The sequence below is a fragment of the Capricornis sumatraensis genome, chromosome 15 (assembly GCF_032405125.1).
Source record: "Capricornis sumatraensis isolate serow.1 chromosome 15, serow.2, whole genome shotgun sequence".
In the NCBI taxonomy this organism is placed as follows: domain Eukaryota; kingdom Metazoa; phylum Chordata; class Mammalia; order Artiodactyla; family Bovidae; genus Capricornis; species Capricornis sumatraensis.
In genome coordinates this window covers 78641098-78655974 of record NC_091083.1, presented here as the reverse complement: position 1 = coordinate 78655974, position 14877 = coordinate 78641098, and positions in this window count along the sequence as shown.

The window sequence follows — 14877 nt, the reverse complement described above, 5'->3', positions numbered from 1 at the left end:
AAAAGGGGGAACCTGCAGATTAAAAGGTTTAAGGGGCAGGTTGTATGTGCGTGTGGTCAGTCATGTCTGACTCTTTGCAACTCAATGGACCAGCCACCAGGCTCCTCTGTCCATGGAGTGTTCCAGGCAAGAATACTGGAATGGGTTGCCATTTCCTACTCTGGGGGATCTTCCTGATCCAAGAATTGAACCTGTGTCTCTTGCGTCTTCTGCATTGTTGGACAGATTCTTTACCACTACACCACCTGGGAAGCCCATGGCAGATTAGCCATTCACAATATATGTACCTTCTTTGGATGCTTGTTTGAATAAATAAACTATAAAGCTAATTTAGACCATCAGGAATATTTGAACACTAGATTTAGGGTGACGCTATGGAGTCATGGTGGAGAAGGAAATGGCAACCCACTCCAGTATTCATGCCTGGAGAATCCTGTGGACAGAGGAGCCTGGTGGGCTGCCGTCCATGGGGTCTCACAGAGTCGGACATGACCGAAGCGACTTAGCATGCATGCATGCATTGGAGAAGGAAATGGGAATCCACTCCAGTGTTTTTGCCTGGAGAAACCCAGGGATGGAGAAGCCTGGTGGGCTGCCGTCTATGGGGTCACATAGATTGGACACGACTGAAGCAACTTAACAGCAGCAGCATAGAATCATGGGTAATTTTTGAAGTCATGTTAACGGTCTCAAGGTGACATTTTAAAAAATTCTCATTTTGGTGATATTTATGAAATGTCCACAGGTAAAATGATGTGGCATCTGTGGTTTGCTTCGAAATCACCCAGTGCGGTGGGGTGGGGTGGGTCCATCAATGAGGGCAGATGGACTGGGAGTTCGGGGTCAGAGGGGTGGTTGTGGGGTCGATCTTACCATTTTCTGTACTTTTGTTTAGATTTTTAAGAAAACGTTTCTCTGTGTGTGCACTCAGTCGTGCGATCCTACGACTATAGCCGGCAAGGCTCCTCTGTCCATGGAATTTTCCAGGCAAGCATACTGGTTAACCATTCCCTACTCCAGGGGCTCTTCCTGACCCAGGGATGGAAAGCGCGTCTCTTGGGTCTCCTGCATTGGCAGGCGGATTCTTTAGCACTAGCACCGCTGGGAAAGGAAAGTCCTGCTCTGGATGAAGCTGCTCTCTGTTCGCTCTCCCGACCAAAGTCCTTTCTTGCTGAGTGTCTGCGGTAGCTTCCTGGCTCCTCTCCTCCGGCAGCTCCCCCATCCCCAAGGGAAAAAAATGCAAAGAGCCCATCACCCACTGCGCAGAAAACCCTGAGACATCCCACTGCTCTTCGGATGAAGATGGACCTCCCCTCTGTGGTCCTCCCAGGGGCTCTCCTGGTCTTGTGGCTGCCCGCTCTCCTCTCTCCGCCCAGCCCCCAGCTGGTCGCCCCCTTCCCAGCCTAGTCTCCGAATGTGCCAGGCATGCTCCTGGCAGAATCACTTGATTCACCCCTCCTTCTTTGCCAGCTGACTGCTTGTCATCTTCCAGGTCCCAGCTTGAAGGTCCCATCCTCTGAGGAGCGGTTCTGGGACCACCACCCCAGAGTCCCCATCACATCACCCTGGGGGTTCCCTCCTACCCCAACCCCTGCACTGCTCCAAATATGAGGGGATCCCGGGTATGTCCCCAGACCTTGGCCTCCATCCCCCCACTGTGCACAAACACAGCTTGGCACACAGTTGGCACTTAAAACCCAATTGTCGGGTGGACGCCTGCACCCCTCCCCCTCCAACGCTGCCGCTCAGGGACTACAGGTGGTACGGAGAGCTTGTTAGACAGTTGGGAAGAACCTTCAGATGTGACCTTGGGTGAAAACCCAGGCCATAGAATCAAGCCTCTGGGGGTGATCACACCTGTGTTGAAAAACTAACAAAAGAGAAATCATAAACAGCTTGGCTTGAGAAAAAGAAGAAAGTATGATTTAAATTTTAGCTGCCCCTGGAGGTGGGACTAGGGGCAGTTTAGAGTTCTTTGTTCTACTTTTTTTTGTTTTGGCCGCATTCTCTTTAAGGCACACCTATTCCATTATAATGAAAAAGCTTTTTAAGCGGAAAGGCAGCAAAGGACCTCTTGCGCCCTCTGCTGCTTACTATTGGATACTGCAGCGCGGCTCCCAAGATCCGCCCCAAGTGGCGCGTTTGGAGGTGCCCCATGGAAATTTGGAAGCAGGTAAAAGTGAATGAGAAGAGGGATCATGACAGACTTGGCCATCCTCTGAGATTCCAAATTTCCCAGTGCCTCCCCTGTCTGTGGTAGGTCCCCGGACTCCACCCTCCACTTCTCACCCCTCTCTCCCAGCTCCCACCTCGCCCGGAATGAGCCCCTCCTCCAAGCTCCTTCACATGCCATCACCCCAGTTCAGTTTAGTTCAGTCCCTCAGTCGTGTCTGACTAGTTTCCACCCCAAGGACTGCAGCACGCCAGGCCTCCCTGTCCATCACCAACTCCCAGAGTTTACTCAAAGTCATGTCTGTTGAGTCGGTGATGCCATCCAACCATCTCAGCCACTGTCGTCCCCTTCTCCTCCCACCTTCAATCTTTCCCAGCATCGGGGTCTTTTCCAGTGAGTCTGCTCTTCGCATCAAGTGGCCAAAGTATTGGAGTTTCAGCTTCAGCATCAGTCCTTCCAATGAATATTCAGGGCTGATTTCCTTTAGGATGAACTGGTTGGATCTCCTTGCAGTCCATGGGACTCTCAAGAGTCTTCTCCAATACCACAGTTCAAAAGCATCAATTCTTTGGCACTCAGCTTTCTTTAGAGTCCAGCTCTCACATCCATACATGACTACTGGAAAAACCATAGCTTTGACTGGATGGACCTTTGTTGGCAAAGTAATGTCTCTGCTTTTGAATATGCTGTCTAGGTTGGTCATAGCTTTTCTTCCAAGGAGCAAGCATCATGTGATCTAGCAGTGGGAGGGACAGGAGGGTAGCAGAGGCAGGCTTTCTGGCCGAAACCTTGTCCTGATCCTTCCTTCCTGTGTGTCACTGGACGTATTACATAACTGCTCTGGACCTCAGCCAGCTCATCCATACAATGGGATCATGAGAAATCTGGGTTGTTTGGCCTCAGCCCTGTTGACATTCTGGGTCGGGTAATTCTCTCTTGTGAGAGCTGTCCTGTGCACTGTACGAAGTTTAGCAGCATCCCTGGCTTTTACTCAGTAGATGCCAGCAACATCCCACCCAAAGATCACAGCAACCCAAAGGTCTCTGGACCAATGTCTCCTGGGGGCACAGATGCCCCCCAGTTGAGAACAACTGCACCCTTGGTTTCCATTATTACCCCCAACACGTTGCTACAGATTTTCTTCTTCAGAAAATATCAACATGAGTTCCTAAAGAACAACTGGGGAGGACTTCCGTGGACAGAGGAGCCTGGCAGGCTACAGTCCATGGGATCGTAAAGAGCTGGACATGCCTGAGTGACTAAATAGGAACAAAAACCCTGGTGGTCCAGTGGTTAAGGCTACATGCTGCCAATGCTGGGGACGTGGGTTGGATCCCTGGTCAGGGAACAAAGACCCCCCATGCTGTGCGGTACAGCCAAAAGATTTTTTTTTTAATTTTTAAAAAAAGAATAATTTGGGGATTATCTGCTCTATTAAGAAAAATAAGTTGAAAAGCAGATAAGACGCCCTCCTCCCTCCTGCCTCCCACCCCAGTTGGCAGCTGCCCATGCGAGGTGAGCTCACATCCCTGGTCCCCTAGAGACATCCCCTGCCCCTGCCTGAGCGGGCCCCAGGCTGCCGAGGTGGGCTGGGCCTCCCAGGCCCACTTCATGCTGGGCCTGTTGTGCTTGGCGTGGTCCGCAGGCCTCCACGGCAAAGAGCACGTATTCAATTAACCTAGAAAAACAATAGCAGAAAGGGTCAGAGTTATTGTGGAGAAAGAAAAGTGGTGAAAAGAATCTGGCAAACAGGCCCCCGGTGGGTGTGGGTGAACGAGGGAGGCCGCAGAGCTTGGCTGAGCTGGAGAATCCCCAGAGGTGTGGAGGCGTCCGTGTCTCCCCCTACAGGGGCTGGGGACAGCTAGCAAAACAAAAACTCGCTCCGTTCCCTGGCCTGTGGGCCTCCCATTCTCCAGCGTGGAGGCAAGGAAAATAGAGTGGGATCCAAGTCTCCCTGGGCTCCTCCCGGGCTGGAGCAAAGAGAGCCACAAGATTGGCTCAGAAAGTGCTCAAAGGTTGGGGAGTCCAGCTAGGGGTCAGGGCGGGAGATTCTTTACCTCCTCGGTTCCTGGGGAGAGAAGCTCTTTCTATCCCCAAAGTCTGGACCTCAGACAATCAGAGATTAGAATAGAGGCAGGTTCTCACTGCCAGCTCCGCTCCACCCTTCCCCCGGGGAGGGTGGCCTCGATTAGTGACCTTCACATGTTGAGTGCAGATTAAGGGCTGGGCGAGCTTCCCTGATGGCTCACATGATAAAAAGTCTGCCTGCAATGCAGAAGACCGGGTTCGATCCCTGGGTCAGGAAGATCTCCTAGAGAAGGAAATGGCAACCCGCTCCAGCATTCTTGCCTGGAGAATCCCATGGACAGAAGACCCGGGCAAGCCCCAGTCCATGGGGTCACATAGAGTCAGACACCACTGAGCGACTAACACTTAAGGGCCATGCACTGTGCCAGATGGTTTACAAAATTATCCCATTAAATCCTCACAACTTTGCAGTGTGTGTAACTGCTGCTAGTCACCCATGTATTGTATTCAGCAAATATCAGCATTTGTTGAGGACCTACTGTGTGCCAGGTTCCATGCTTGGAAGCAGAGATACAACGGTGAGAAGAAAACAGATGTGGCGGGTCGAAGGGGGATGGGAGGAAGGCTCAAGAGGGAGGGGATATACATTATACACTTACAGCTGAGTCGCATAGTTGTATGGCAGAAACCCACAACAGTGCAAAGTGATTATCCTCCATCTGGGGCTCCCCAGGTGGTGCTAGTGGTGAAGAACCCGCCTGCCAATGCAGGAGACATAAGAGAAGCAGGTTCGATCCCTGGTTGGGAAGATCCCTTGGAGGAGAGCACAACCCACTCTGAGCTTGTTAGATACGCAGTTCTCAGGTTCTGCCAAAGAAGCTTTTGGCAGGTGCCTCACGGAGTTCACACAAGCCCTGTATCATCGGATGTGCTTTGGCTGCAAGTAAGCGATCATCTAGAAGAGATTTGAACTGTATTTTCTAGAAAGTGCGTCGTGTAACAAGTAGTCTCGAATTAAATGGTTCCAAGTTTGGTTCATATATGGATGTGAGAGTTGGACTGTGAAGAAGGCTGAGCGCCGAAGAATTGATACTTTTGAACTGTGGTGTTGGAGAAGACTCTTGAGAGTCCCTTGGACTGCAAGGAGATCCAACCAGTCCATTCTGAAGGAGATCAGCTCTGGGATTTCTTTGGAAGGAATGATGCTAAAGCTGAAGCTCCAGTACTTTGGCCACTTCATGCGAAGAGTTGAGTCATTGGAAAAGACTCTGATGCTGGGAGGGATTAGGGGCAGGAGGAGAAGGGGACGACTGAGGATGAGATGGCTGGATGGCATCACGGACTCGATGGACGTGAGTCTGAGTGAATTCCGGGAGATGGTGATGGACAGGGAGGCCTGGTGTGCTGCACTTCATGGGGTCGCAAAGAGTCGGACATGACTGAGCGACTGAACTGAACTGAACTAAAGTTTGGTTCACTCAGCCTCAATTATGTCAAACAGAAGGATGGGGATCCCTGCATCCACTGGGCTTTGCTTTGTGGTTGCAAGATGGATGCTGCAAGTCCAGACATTCTGACTATGTTCAAAGGTAGGAGGAGAGGTAGAGAAGTTTCTCAAGGGTCTGTCTCTTATTACACAGGAAAATCTCTCCCAGAAGCCTCCAGGAGACATGCACTTACTTCTCATTGGCCAGAACCAGGGCGTCCATCCACCTGTAAACCAATCACTGGCAAAGGGGGATGGTTTACATCAATTACAGTTGTCCTCCTGGGACCCTGGCCGGAGCATCTCTCCCTTGAGCACACTGCCATATGCTCTGTGCTGGAACAAAGTGGGAGTTTGCTCGGTCAGGAGGAAGGGAGAACAGCAGTCTGTCTGCTGCAGGTCCTGGCATCAGCTTTTACCTGTGTGTGTGTGTTCAAGGCATGAGTTTTAAAATCTAACCTCAGTAAAAGTGACTTCGATTTTGGTAACTCCGTTTGGGGCTTTATTTTTTCTTTCTCTCTCTTTTTTTTCTTTTCAATTTTTCACTACAGAGAGAACTAGTTCAGGCTTCTTTTGATCTCTAGGAGTCCCTGCTTGATCCTCGCAACAGCCCCGCAAGGTGGGATTTACTGTCCCCATCACATAGATGAGAAAACTGAGGTCTAAGAATACAAACACTCCCTTGCTCAGTCCTGCTTTGCCAGCTCTCCTCCCCACCACCTACAGGGAATGGATCCTCACCCTGATTCCTCTTATGGACGCGCTCAGGACGCCCTCAAATTCCACTGGGGGGGGGGTTGGCCGACGGGACCGAGATGGAGCCAAGAATCGCCCTCATTACTTACAGGAGACCCCCAGGGTGTTGTTCCCCACCACCCCTGTGTTCTTAAAGTTAGAGCCTCCAAGGCCACAGCTATGAAAACACTTCTTTAATAGGTGCTTGGAGCGCCCTCGTGAGTCTCTATGGTGTAATAACACTGTAGGATGTTCAAACAGTACATCTTTAAAAATTGCAGCAATAGTAATGATGACTGCTGTGCCAAGCAGTGTGTTCAGTAATTTGAGTGCACCATCTCAGTCGTGACATCAAGTTTTTCATTGGAATAAGTTTTACATGACTATGGTAAAAGGAAAAAATTTCATTTAATACAAAAAGGTAGACGGTGAAAAGTTATCTGCCTCTCACTCCCATCCTCCATGATGTAAAAAAGTACCCCTCTCATGTTGGACAGTGCAGTCCGCCCAGCCTTGCACTGGAGCCCTGATGTGCAAATGTACGTGTGGGAAAATTCTTAGGCATACAATTGCGTGTGTATGTGGTCCTTCTTGGGCTTCCCTGATGGCTCAAGAGTAAAGAATCCACCTGCGACGTAGGAGCTGCAGGATACGCAGGGTTGATCCCTGGGTCAGGAAGATCCCCTGGAGGAGCGCATGGCAACCCACTCCAGTGTTCTAGCCTGGAGAATCCCATGAACAGAGGAGCCTGGCGGGCTGCAGTGCATGGGGTTGCAAAGAGTCGGACATGACTGAAGCAACTTAGCACGCAGACACACACGTGGTGCTTCCCAGGGCCAATTTGCACCACTTTGAATCAGCACTGGCACTAGTTGCGGAGATGGGCATTTTTCCCTATTATTTCCTTCACTTGATAAACTACTCCTGAGCACCTACTGGATGTATGGTGTTAAGTCCCATGAAAGACTCCAGGCTGACTTGGACTCACTGAGTCATATGGGCATAATCTAAAGACTCTCTCAGGGCAGAGAGCCTGCTGCCTACCCCGCCTCAATCGATGGCCTTGGTCAACTGCCTGGGGATGGCACAACCTGTGCCCTGCACCTCCAGAAGCTCCCTTCTGAAATGTGATCCAATAAGCAGCCTCACAGAGCAGTCAGTGAAACCTGATGGGAAAGTTCATGGGGTCCAGACCCAGCTCTGACATCCCAGTGTGAGACATCAGGCAAGTTTCATGTCCTTGCTGACACTTGCATTTCCTTATGGATAAAATATGGATAATAATACTTAACTTGGTTCATGGGGGGTGGGGGGGCGGTTGTCAGGGAAATCCACGTGCTTTAGAAATACTTGGTTTTTAAAAAATAATTTTATTTATCTATTTTTGCCTGTGCTGGGTCTTCATTGCTGTGTGGGCTTCTCATTGCGGTGGCCTCTCGTTGCAGAGCGTTGGCTGTAGAGTGCATGGATTTCAATAGTTGGGGCCACAGGCTCAGTAGTAGCGGCTCCCGGGCTACAGAGTACAGGTTCAACCGTTGTGGTGTGGCACACAGGCTCAGTTGCTCCGTGGCATGTGGGATCTTCCTGACCAGGGATCAAACCCATGTCTCCTGCATTAGCAGGTTAATTCTTTACCACTTGAGCCACCAGGGAAGCCCAGAAATACTTGCTGAATGAATGAATGACTTGATGAGATTCTTGCTGTGAGTTATGCTAAGGAGACATTTAAGATTAGGCATGTCTCAGATTAAATGCTTAATCATTTCCCCTCCTGGGAGACAGTTGCTCCTCTTTCTGTATCAGTCAGGTCTATTGATTGCAAGAAAAGACAAAAAAAATGTAAACGGGTTTAAAAGAACAAAAGGAGATTTTACAGTCATGAAAAAGTTCATGAGTGGGTCTGAATTTGGATGTGAGATGCTCAAACAATGTCATTAGAAATCTATTTCTCTCCTTATCGTCACCCTGCCACATTATGTCTTGGCCTCATCCTCAGCCAGGCTCTCCTTGCTGGCAGCTCCTCACCTACAGAAAAGTCAGAGCGATGTGGGGGAACCACCTGGAATTTTGCCCTGAGTCTCCTGGACACACCCAGGCCTCCAACAGTCTACAAGATTTAGACAGTAGCCGCTCAGCCTCCATAGGAAACGGATTACTGCAAATGACAGCAGGAAGTGGCCCAAGGGGTCAAAGGTGTGAATTTTCCTGAGGACTGGTTCTGAATCCCACAGAAGCCTGCGATCCCTTGGGTTCTCAGTGGCAGGACCACCTGGAAAGGTGAGAGATCCGAGGGCAGGGACTGGACCATGGAACCCCAAGCATCTGCCTCCAAGGAAGTGAGTTCACAGGTTCCCGGTGGGGGAATGGCCAAGAAACCACACACACACATGCACACCCCACTGCAAACCACTGCCAACACCTGCTGAGTCCAGAAGGCACAACACCATGTCCTAACAGTGCCAGCCAGGTAAGGCCTTTTTTGCCTCTCACCTCTTTGGTGTCTGGGGGAGGTGGGGAAGGGGAAGAAAGTGTGGGGAAGGGGAAGATGTAACATGAATGAAATCGGGAATTTTGACATGACATGTTAATTACTGATTTTAGACTGTCACTTAGCGTCCCAGGTGGCACTAGAGTGGTTAAGAATCCGCCTGCTAATGCAGGAGACACAAGAGACGCGGGTCCGATTCCTGGGTCAGAAAGGTCCCCTGGAGTAGGAAATGGGACCCACTTGAGTATTCTTGCCTGGAAAATTCCATGGGTAGAGGAGCCTGGCGGACTACAGTCCACGAGGTGGCAAAGAGTTGGACATGACTGAGTGACTGAACACACACAGACTGTTACCCTTGGAAATAACTGGAAGGTGTTTTATTGTTCTTATATTGTTATTTATCATTGTCTACGGGTGAGCGGAAAAGCTAGGGAGTCTGTGGGATAGATCCCGCGGGGCCAGGTAAAGAACCTTCCCACTCATTGTGCTTGAGTGCCTGGTGGGAGACGAAATAGGGTTGATGATTGCAGCTGCTGGCTTCCTCGCTTTCAATGTGTTCGAATGTGTCTGCCCCTGGAGCAAGTTCAAACAGACAGTGATGGCAGGCAGGACCACCGTAAGGAATGGAGCTTCAGATCAGGCGTGAGAGAGGGTGACTCTGGAAGGCTGGAAGTCGCAGGTGCTAACACGGGGGTCACATTGTAAATATCTTCAAAAATGAAGCCACAATGGCATTCGAGAATTTAGAATGGCCATTGGTACTTTTATGGGCTTCCCAGGTGGTCAGGGGTAATGAATCCGCCTGCCAAAGCCAGAGATGCAGGTTTGATTCCTGGATGGGGAAGATCCCCTAGAGAAGGCAACGGCAGCCCACTCCAGTATTCTTGCCTGGGAAATTCCATGGACAGAGGAGGCTGGCGGGCTACAGTCCATAGGGTCGCAAGGAATTGGACATGACTGAGCATGCACATTGATGCTTTAAATGCTGTTCAGATCTGGAAATATTGGTAAGGAGGGCAGTGAAGAGTTGATTTGGAGCAAAAATTCTATCTCCTGCCAAGAGCTACCTGAGTTGGTTCCAACTGTCAAGGATGTAGTGAGCACTTATTTTGTGCCCAGTGTCGTGCCAGATGTATTTCAGGGAGAAGGCAGTGAAAGCTGGCGTCCAAAGGCAGGATGGCTGCCAAATTCCCCCCACTTCAGGGGTTGACATCTGATTGAGAGATGACCTCAGAGCGAGTTTTCTGGATCGTATCTCAGTGACCACCGACCTCGCTTGTCAAACCCGGAGATTTAGGATGGCATCAGATCCCAAATCTGGAAGAACTTAGCAACTTCACAGTGCCAGATCCAGGGCGAAAATATGCTCACAGAGAAACCAGAAAATCAGAGGTTGATGGGGGGAAGAAGGAAAATGAGAACACTCTGTTTCCACTGGCAGAAATCAGTCTTTGCCAGGAAAACTGGAATGCTGACTTGGTATGCACATAATTCGATTTTCTATACGTTCCAAAGTAAAGGAAAAGCCAGACAGTGAAACGGCTGATACAGGTTTTAACACCAGTGAAGGCAATACGTACATGAACTCAGCCTTCTGTCAATGCCTGATGGGCTACAAAGGTATATGGCAGCACGTTTTAGATAGAGTATGGTCTCAGTGATGTGGAAGTGTCTATCAAGAGTGTTGTCTGTCTCCATTTTAAACTAGCTGTCATCATAAGTAACAGGTTCAGTGACCATACACCAACATGTGGTTAGTAACTGGCAGGACATGGGCAGTTTTATTTTTGATCTTTAGATTTTTCAGTGCTTTGAGATTTTCCTAATGTAAAAATTTATTTTTCAATGATTTTTTAAAAACCCAACTAGTCCTTTCTTTGGAGAAGACAATGGCACCCCACTCCAGTACTCTTGCCTGGAAAATCCCATCGACAGAGGAGCCTGGTAGGCTGCAGTCCATGGGGTCGCGAAGAGTCAGACATGACTGAGCGACTTCATTTTCACTTTCATGCTTTGGAGAAGGAAATGGCAACCCACTCCAGTGTTCTTGCCTGGAGAATCCCAGGGACAGGGGAGCCCGGGGAGCTGCTGTCTCTGGGGTTGCACAGAGTCGGACATGACTGAAGCAACTTAGCAGCAGCAGCAGCAGCAGCAATCCCTTCATTATTGAAACAAGACATGCATACCTGAATTTACATGAATATATTGAAGACAGAGCTTAAAAGGTTCAAATCAGGGAGTAACTCATCTTTCCAACACTCCCAGGCCCCACATCTGTGAGATAACAATTGTTAAAATTTTGTCTTCTTCTTTCCCTTCGTCCTTGCCTGCCTTCCTTCCTTTAAGGTTGTTACCATAAAACTATACCAGGAATGAAAAGCTAGGTGGGTCCGCAGCCAATTGTGGGTTAAAAGCCACATCTGAAGAGAAAGGCTGCTACCCTTCGCCACCTGCTGGCTAGACTTCAGAGTGCAAGCCCAGATCTCTTTAAAGACAAGGCTGTATGTGAAAACGGCCCAAATTTCAAAAGCTGGTACTAACTCAAAAAAGTTAAAAGCAATGGTTGGGCCAAACAGAATACACTTTAGGACCTGTTTTTAGAGCACTGAGGCCTCTTCTTTAGAAAAATAAACACAGTGCTTTTCTTAAATTATCAGTCCTAGACAATGTCTAGTGATGAGAGAGATGAGGAATTTTGGCCATCTGCATTCCTTCCACTGTCCCTTTCTTTCCTTTTATTCCCTTGTTTTTATTAGTGATATTATTGCTTATATTATTATTCTACCAGTGTGACCTTTATGACTTTCAATATTTATACTCCATTAAAAAATTTATACCAACTTTTTATAACACCTATGCTATAAGAGGAAGAAAGCATTTTTCTTTAAGTCTCTGGCACTAACAAATACGCTTTATTCAGCATCTGCAACACTCTAGGCACTTTACATTCACTCGTCCATCACTCATTCATTCCTTCATTCATTCACGTGGTAAACACTGAGTGTCCACTTATGAGCTGTTCTAGACACAGGAAGTATAGAGGTAAGCAGTCAAAATACCCTGCCTTTGTGGCACGTATATTCTCACAGGGGATATGGATAATAAATGAACAAATAAATGAGCTACAGTCTGTTGGAGACTCGGAAAGGGCCAAGGAGAAGCGAGGATGTAGGGAAGGGAGAATGTGAAGTGTCAGTGTGTGTGTGCATATGCGAGTGTGCAAGTTTAGCTGTGTGTACACACATGTGTTGTGCATGTGTGTGTGCACATGTGAGTGTGCAAGTTTAGCTGTGGTAGCCAGCGAAGGGCTTCCGGAGAAGGCAGCTTGGCAATAACAGATGGAAGGAAGCTAGGAGCTGAGCAGTCCAAGTATCTGCCGTGTGCACGTTCCTACCACAGGGCACAGAAGGAGCCAAGAATGGGAGGTGGAGTTGGTCAGATGGGTTAGAAGCAATGGAGAAAAGATGAGGTCTGAGAGGAAAGGGTGGCCCCGCATGGAGGGCCTGAGAGGTGGTGGTCGGTGCTCTGCTGAGTAAGAGGAGGAACTGTGGGGCGATCAGATCAGAAGGGTGGCGTGGACTGACTTAGGTTTGGAAAGGTTCCTTCTGGCTGCTGCGTGGAGGGCAGATGAGCGGGCAGGACCAGAAGGAAGAAGGCCTGTGATGCACTAGCAATCTTCCTGGTGAGAGGTGGGGGTGGGGTGGCGATGGTGACGGAGGAGGTGATCAGAAAGATGGGATTCTGTCAGGATGCGCTGACAGACCGGATGTGAGAGAGAAAAAGAGGAGTCAAGGATGCCTCCAAGGTCTTAATCTGAACATTTCGGAGGATGAGGTTGCCTGTTATCTCTCTTCCTAAGTTGCTTCAGCTGTCATCAGAGATACGAGGTTAGATGGATGTACACCAAGATGTTAGTGATTTGGGGCTTCCCAGGTGGTGCTAGTGGTAAAGAACCCACCTGCCAATGAGAGAGCCATAAGAGGCACAGGTTCTATCCCTGGGTGGGCACGATCCCCTGAAAGAGGGCATGGCAACCCACTCCAGTATCCTTGCCTGGAGAATCCCCTCGGACAGAGGAGCCTGGCAGGCTACAGTCCGTAGGGTCGCAGAGAGTCAGACACGACTGACGTGACCACACATGGACACACGTTAGTGATTATGTTTGAATAGTAGGGCTTGGGTGGGTTTTATTTTTCTCGATGTTTTTCAGTATTTTGTATTTTTGCAAGCAAAGACTGCATTACTTTTGTTATTGCTGTCATTATTATTATTTTATTTTAGGGCTTTCAGTCATGGCAATTGTATACCCTGTGGGTGAGGTTAAAAGCACTTACTATCTGGGTGGATTCCGTATTAGTCACTATTTGCTGTGCGATAAGCAATCCCAGAATCACAAGTTAGCACTCCTTTCTCACTTTCAGACTTGTGAGTTGGCTGGCACAGCCCCACTGCAGGCTACAGGTCGGCTTCAGGACTGTACCAGATTTCTCCTTCTGGGGCCCAGGCTAGATGGGCTGGGGTACCCTGTTGTTATGGTAGATGTAGAAAGTTCCCTGAGGAGAGAGAGGAGACACCCACTGCCTCTTAATGTCAAGGCTGGGAACTGACACGTTGTAGCTTCAGCCCACATCCTATTGGCCAGAGCAAGTCACATGGCCAAAGTCAACATCCGTGGTAGTTTCCAGAGCTTGGCTGCTGTGAGTAATACTACAGTGGACCTGGTATGCAGATACCTCTTGGGGATACTGACTTCAGTTTCTTCAAACATGTACCTAGGGGTGGATGCTCACGTGATAGATCTTGTAACTTTCTGAGGAACCGCCACACTGATTTCTATAGTGGCTGCAACGGTTTGCAATCCCCACCAATGGTGCAGGTTCCCTTTTCTCGACATCTCGCTGACGTTTATTATCTCTTTCTTGTTACGCTCATCCTCACCGGGGTGGTCTTATTGTGGTTTTGAGAGTGGTTTTGCCACGTACCTGTTGACCATTTGTATGTGTTTGGAAGAAAATGTCTATTCAGGTCCAGCACCCAGTTTTAAATTCGATTATGTGCTTTTTTGCTATTGAGTTGAGTTCCTTATATACTTTGGAGATTAACTCCTTATCAGATTTAGAGTTTGCAGAAATTTTCTTCCATTCTGTCGGTTGCCTTTTCCACTCACTGAGCATTTCCTTTGCTGTGTTGGAGCATTTGGAGGGTGAGTGTGAGGCTTTGAGTTCCTGGGCTTCCAGTGAAACCTGCTTGTCAGGCTGGTTGACATGTGCATTTTCTGCCCACGTGCAGCAGGTGTGTACATTAATCCAGTATCAACATGGCTAATCTATAAGACGGTGTCTGCAGGGATTCGTCCTAAGGTTGGGATGTGGGATCTAGATTCGACAAGAAGGACGGTGAAGCCCATGAGCCTCTTGATGGGTTCTGGAAAAGTACTGGAGTCAGGGATCAGCATTTAGAGATCAGAGATCTCAGTGAGGTCAGAGAGTTATTGCCAGGGGGAGCATCCAAGTACTAGAAGAAATGTTAGCACATGGTGACCAGGAAGTGGGATGTTTGATATAAAACATTAAGACTGAGTAGGGTTTGAGGCTGACCAGGTTTGGGGTGGAACAGGAGGCTGATAGAATGGCAGGTACAGGGACCCAGAGAGGCCATGCTGAGGTGTCATCCAAGAGGATGCCAAAGCTAGAGAGGGCCAGTCATCTTCCTTGTAAGCCTTGGTTTCCTTATCCACAAAGGAGAAATGGAGATTCCCCTCCCAAGTCTCATGACCCATGACCTCAGTCATGGGCTGTGATTGGTTTCACATCTTGTCTCATGACTAAGCAGCCCCTCAAAGCAGCAGGGAGATAGTGGGTGGATGTGCAGAGCATTCTCCTCTGCTGGAGGACCCATCCCCCCATCCCTTCAGTCCTCCTTGAAGGACACTTGCTGTGGGGACCTTGCTCTTATCTCCATGGTTCC